This window comes from Pristis pectinata, chromosome 7, assembly GCF_009764475.1.
Source record: "Pristis pectinata isolate sPriPec2 chromosome 7, sPriPec2.1.pri, whole genome shotgun sequence".
In the NCBI taxonomy this organism is placed as follows: Eukaryota; Metazoa; Chordata; class Chondrichthyes; order Rhinopristiformes; family Pristidae; genus Pristis; species Pristis pectinata.
This window is the reverse complement of record NC_067411.1, coordinates 81,298,427-81,305,539: the sequence shown is the minus strand read 5'-3', so window position 1 is coordinate 81,305,539 and position 7,113 is coordinate 81,298,427.

Genomic DNA, 7,113 nt, shown 5'->3' with positions numbered 1-7,113 from the left:
AAGCCTTGATTAGAAATATCAGTTTTTCTCTGGAAGCTCTGTCAATGCTTCTACCAATGTTTTACCAATGTCAAATGCTCAATGGATTCTTTTACTTTTTATATTAGCATTGCAAAGAATTGTTCACAGCTAATAAACACAAATATAACAATTTAAGTGCTTTACTTGCATTTTTCTTCTGCCAGTGTAATAGAAAACTGTCTTTTTTTTTACGGGAGTCCTTCAGAATTGATGAACACTTACCTCCACTTGTGGATTCTGAGGTGGCTGATGGAATCAATGTGAGAACTGCAGACTCTTCCACTGATAGGACAAATAGTGGCATAAATAAATTAGCCATCTCCTGCTCCTCACTGCAGCACTGCCAATGTCAAAGCACCTGATGTCCCAAACTATGATGGAAGAGTGGTGATCAGTTCTGAAATTTCCCTAGACTTCAGGGTTATTGCTCTTTTTGGCAACATTATAAATCTTTGATCTTATACTGTCTTTAACTTCCCTGGCTAGCTGTGATTGGATTACCATAGAACATAGAACAATACAGCACAATACAGGCCCTTCAGCCCACTATGTTGTGCCAACCTTCAAACCACTCCTAAGACTATCTAAACCCTTCCTCCCACATATCCCTCAATCTCAAATTCCTCCATATGCTTATCTAACAATCTCTTGAACTTGACCAATGTATCAGCCTCCACCACCACCCCAGGCAGCGCATTCCATGCACCAATCATTCTCTGCATGAAAAACCTCCCTCTGACATCTCCCTTGAACATCCCCCCCCCCCCATTACCTTAAAGCCATGCCCTCTTGTATTGACCATTGGTGCCCTGGGAAAGAGGCGCTGGCTGTCCACTCTATCTATTCCTCCTAATATTTTATATACCTCCATCATGTCTTCTCTCCAAAGAGTAAAGCCCTAGCTCCTTTAGTCTCTCCTCATAATCCATACTCTCTAATCCAGGCAGCATCCTGGTAGATCTCCTCTGCACCCTCTCCAACCCCTCCACATCCTTCCTATAATGAGGCAACTAGAACTGGACACAGTAATCTAAGTGTGGTCTAACCAGAGTTTTGTAAAGCTGCATCATTACTTTGTGGCTCTTAAACTCGATCCCACGACTTATGAAAGCTAATATCCCATAAGCTTTCTTAACTACCCTATCCACCTGTGAGGCAACTTTCAGTGATCTGTGGATATGAACCCCCAGATCCCCCTGCTCCTCTACACTGCCCAGAATCCTGCCACTTACCTTGTATTCCGCCTTGGAGTTTGTCCTTCCAAGGTGTACCACTTCACACTTCTCCGGATTGAACTCCATCTGCCACTTGTCAGCCCAGCTCTGCATCCTATCAATATCCCTCTGTAAGCTTCGACAGCCCTCCACACTATCCACAACACCACCGATCTTTGTGTCATCTGCAAACTTGCTAACCCAGCCCTCCACCCCCTCATCTAAGTCATTAATAAATATCACAATAAGTAGAGGTCCCAGAACCGATCCTTGTGGGACACCACTAGTCACTGCCCTCCAATCCGAATGCACCCCCTCCACCACAACCCTCTGCTTTCTATAGGCAAACCATTTCTGAATCCACACAGCCAAGCCTCCCTGGATCCCTTGGCCTCTGACCTTCTGAAGAAGCCTAGCATGCGGAACCCTGTCAACCACCTTACTAAAATCCATGTAGACCACATCCACCGCACTACCCTCATCAATCTTCCTGGTCACCTCCTCAGAGAACTCTATCAGGCTAGTGAGGCAAGGTCTTCCCTTCACCTTACCTTTCCTGTTGCGTTTCTTTTTCCTGAAGGGATGTAAATTATGCATTAATTTTTCTAATGTGTTTTCCTATCTACCATAGCCAGCTCATGCCTCATGTCTTCATGGTGCGCTTTGTTTGGATTTAAGATCCTGGCTTCAGAATGAACTAAATCATAGGTGTATGGTGATCAGCATTGACATGGTGGGCCAGGGAGCTTGTTTCGCTCTGCTGTTTGACTCTGATTATGCATTACCCTTGTAAACTCTTGATTTATACTATGCCCTGTATTATCACCACACTTTGGGGACTACAGACAATTCTCACCAATATCTTCTGACTTTATTTGTTCTTAGGTCTGCCCAAACTAATTTGGCTTCTTGATTTTTGTTAGCTAAGGTCCTTCCTCTCCGCTGCTTTCTTTTCATTCATTACTAAGAAGGCTAACCCTCCTCATTTCCCTTATCTTTTCAAAAGCATAAGCATCTTTGAATATTTAATTCACAACCTCGATTACTTTGCAAGCATATCCTTGTATTGGCAATTAGATTATACCCATTTATTTCTATTTGTACCATTATTGGTACCAAAAGTACTGTGCAAGTTCAGATAAAAGGACTTCAGTTTTTCAGTTCAGTCCTTTTACCATTTCCTCTACTTTGACAGTACTTGGAAGTATATTATTTTTCTCTGATATGTCCCTTCCTGACATACTCTTGTTACCATTACCTATCTTGGTTTGGAATCAAGTATGAGGTCTCCAGGGGCTATCTGGGTCTGTCCTGCTGGTGGGGCAAGACATACACAGGGATTGTAATGGAGGAGTTTGAAATGTTGTCTGCAAGAGATAGTTCTGAGAAGATGACTGTGTCGAGCTGTTGTTTGACTCATTGACTCATCTGTAGGGCAGCTTCCCCAATTTAGTCACCAGTCCCCAGATGTTTTTGACAAGGATGTTGCAATGTCAACTGGGGTGGGAGAGACTTTGGAATCTGGAGCCTGGTCAATGCTAGATAGTCTATCCTGTTTTATTCTTTTTCTTCTTTAATGTAGCAGTTCTAATACAAGTGTCCATTTTAGAGGGTATTTGAGAGTCATCCATGAATGTGGAGTCACATCTAGGCCAAACCAGCTAGGGATTACAGATTTTCACCCCTACAGGGCAATAGAGTTAGTAGCATATTGGCCTAGTTGCATTTTCCTTAACCTAATATCTAAGAAATATGCAGTCTATAGCAAATAGAATTCATACCCATGATTGAAAGGGAATTCTTGTGAAGTTACTTGGTCCAGTGGGATATCAAAGTGAGAGATCTGCAGCTGCAAATCAGGAGATGAATCCGAGCTATTGGAAAATGCCTGATGTAGACATTCTGCTAGATCTTGAAACAAATTAGAGCAATACATGAGTGAAGCTGGTGATTACAAACTAGCCTGACTAGCTCAACAGCCAGCTGGCATGAACTAAGTTACAACATCCATCAGTTTACCTGACCTGAACTGAATGTATTTTTGGCCAGCTCTGTCCAAAAAAGATTAAAAGCAGGACTTGCATACTAAGTACCGTTCTAATTGTAATTGGTAATTGGTTTATTATTGTCACATGTACCGAGGTACAATGAAAAACATTGTTTTGCATGCCATTCATACAGATCATTTCATAACCACAGTACATTGAGATAGTACAAAGGAAAAGCAACAATAGAATGCAGAATATAGTGTTACAGTTACAGAGAAAGTACAGTGCAGGCGGACCATAAGGTGCATGGCCATGATGAGAGAGACTGTGAGGTCAAGAGTCCATCTTATCGTACAAGAGGTCCATCCTTATAATAGTGGGATGGAAGCTGTTCTTGAGCCTCATGGTACGTTATATTATAGGAAGGATATGTAGGCACTGGAGAGGGTGTGGAGAAGGTTTACATGGATGATGCAGAAAATCGAGGCAATGCATATTAGTAAAGGACAAAAACTGAGTCTGTCTTCTCTTGAGAATGGAAGGCTGAGGGGTAAAGCAATAAAACGAGGAAAGTTTTTGATGGAGTGGATACAGAGAATTATTTCCATTATTGGAGTAAAGCATAATTAGGGAGTATGAAAATTTCCAAAAGGAAATTCAGAAGAAACATCTTTCCCCAAAGAGAGTGGCGAGAGTGCAGAACATACGATTACAGGGAGCTGGGGAGGGGCAGTGGGAAACCATGATATGAGGGAGAAAGCAATGGACACTTTTGCTGATAGAATTAAAATTATTGAAAGATAGGAGAATGCTCAAGTTGTGAATAAAGGCTGGTTAGACCAAAAGGCCAAATACCATATGTCACATCAACAGCCTTCTTAAGGTTAAAAACTTTCACCTCTCAGCATTAAGTTTCCAATTAGTGGAGTATTTGACCATTCAAAATCATACCAAGCAACCCCAACCATTTCCAAAAACGAAATTGTTTTAATACTTCTCACCTCACCTATAGCCATGAGGATAGATTGTTGTACAATAATTTGCTTATCCTGCATCACTGAATCTGCAAATATTTGCATATAGTAGAAAACATAGATAAGTCTGTGGTTCTGATTCATCCAAAATATTGGATGAACCGCATGTGGAGTTTTTGCTGATCCTAGACTGAAGATAAGGTGACCTTTTGAGAGAAATACTTGGTGTTGGCTTCTAATGCTAAATGTGTAAAGTAATCTAATTTAAATCGGTTTGATGTGAATAGTTCAAGTCGATATGCCTGAGGAATGCAGTGTGCATGTGAGCATTCTGATATGAAACCTTCCCCAGAGCACGAACTGTAAAGGAGAATGTAATTACCGTGCTACTACAGTAAATTCATAGCAACTTGATCTAAGCGGAAGGTGATCTTCAAGTAAAACAAAGGATTAAAGCACTCTGAAGTACTATGTCTGAAGAGTTTTAAATGATCAAAGTGTGAGTTAAACACCAGCTTAAGTATTTCTCACATAGGTGAAAGCTGTTTTGCTCCATTGCATCTACAAATAAATGTCAAAAGCAGTGGTCATGTAAACACACCGACTAAACATCAGTATACTTGAAACAGAACCCATCGTCTAAAATCACCCCTTCTGAGTGCAATCAGGAAACATTCTGCAAATTGTCTCTGAAATAGCAGTAGTTACTTTACAGTCCAAGTTTTTATTAAATATGCAAAATTACAGGTGTAAAATTACCTGTGAACCAGTGCAATCAAGTTGCATAGTAAAATGTTATCATATTTTTCTTTGATATATTTAAGCAGGTAACCTAATGTAGTTTTATTTAAGCAGTTTTAATTCAACCTGATTTTAAAATCACAGAATATTACTTAGTTGAAAACTAGACTGAACAATGTATTAGTTTTAATAAATATTGTCATCTTAAATATACGGTGCTCCATATGCAAAGCTTTGAATTTAATAAATGTGAATACATATGCGTTGATTTGACTCACTTTCCTACAAAATTAAATATGAAAAGCTTCTAAAATGTGGCTACCATTGTCTGCTCACCTATAAAAGTTAGATTAACACTCCTCAAATAGATATAACTGTTAGAAATTGTCTATTTCTAGTTCTGTCTGAGCAGAGCAGTTTCATTCAAAATCATTTTAAAATCTTTGTTAAAGATCAGAGAAACTTCATTTACACTGGAGATGACGTATACTTGCATTCCCTCTGTCCTTTGTGCTGGTTTAGCCAATTTCATCCAGATTATGTAAAGAAAAATGTCACAAACCCACGCCCATTACATTAACAGTGCCGTAAGAACCTACATATTGTATTAGAATAGATAATGTCATTCCTAAAATGAGTTGCCTTCTGTTCAAGGTGTATCTCTGTTGTAAAATCATTTTTCTAACTGAAATAGTTGTCTTGAGGGATTTTATTTATTTGCAAGATATAAATGAAGTAAATGTTGGGGATCTATGTCACTGAAATCATGATTTGTGCCCCAGATAGTACTAAAGCAATAAATCAGCTGAACACTTCTGGCAGTTAGAGGTGGAATCAGATATTAATTATGTGTTTTTGGAATACAGCTCCTTGTTTATGTACAGTCGTTTCATCTCAAGTTAGGTAAAAATGGTCTTACATATATGCTACTCCATATGCAGACCTTTGAAGTTAATAAATGTTAACACAATAAGGAGGAGAACTGATTCATCGGCTGAGGGTTAACATAATATTTTACATGTTTTCTTTCTACTTGTGAATGAGATGACTATGTTTTAATATATTTCAACGGACATCTCTCCAGAACCCTGGCAAAGCAGTTGTTCTGACCATGAGTATTGGCAGACAAATTGAGTACTGAAAGGGCTTGACAGTTCTGACCCTCACTCAAATTTCACAAACACTTGTACCAGAAATTTTCTCCACTAGATATGTAAATAGGATTTCTGCCAATACTCTGCCCAATGTTACAATGGCTGAATGGGAGATTTCCCAAGGAAATTTTCAACAATCAGGGTAGCAACCAGGAGAGATACCTTGCTTCTTTGTATTTATTCACTTCAGGGATGTCATGATGTTCCAGAATGAGATTAGCATAGAATCAGATCTGACCTTCCACGTAGATATGGCTTTGTGTTATATGCAACTGAAGGTATCTTTTCCTGCTAGCTAATTTGCTGCCTTCTGGCATGGGCTTTTTTTTGCTCTGCAAAAAGTAAAGCTGAGATAGCGTAAGCTTGAACAGCACATTGATGAATGACAGGCAAGTGATTACCCTGCATCTTAGTTTGTGTGTAAGTGAATATGCTTGGTGCGGTTAATTGCATGGTAACCCTTGATTTGTGGGGTCACCTATTCAAATGGTAATGTGACAATGGTTCCAATATGAAACGACAATAATAAAGTCTATGCCTGCTGCGGTAAGCAGATGCATGGCAAAGAGTTATTTTTTCTGGAGTATCAGAGAAACTCTCATGGCCAACACAGTTTCCTGTCTATTTGATATATGCCACAATGTTGTCTCACATGGATAGAAACCTTTCGGTTTTCTGTTCTGGTATCCTCTGGATGTTTGGGGACCAAATTCTGGTGGGACATATAGAGTAAACAGCAGAGAAACAAAGGACTGCAGATGCTAGAGTCTAGATGAAAAACGCTATGAGTTCCTCCAGCATCATTGAGTAAATGGCAGGGACCCAAGAAGCATTGATGTACTCCTTGGGGTAAATTAGATTAAATCCTCCTTGGGGTGCAAGTCCATAGCTCCCTGAAAGTGGCATTACAGGTGGGTATGGTAGTGAAGAAGGCATTTAGTATGCATGCTTTCATAGGCTGAGGCACTGAGTTGGGACATCATGTTGCAGTTGTACAGAATATTGATTAGACTGCACTTGA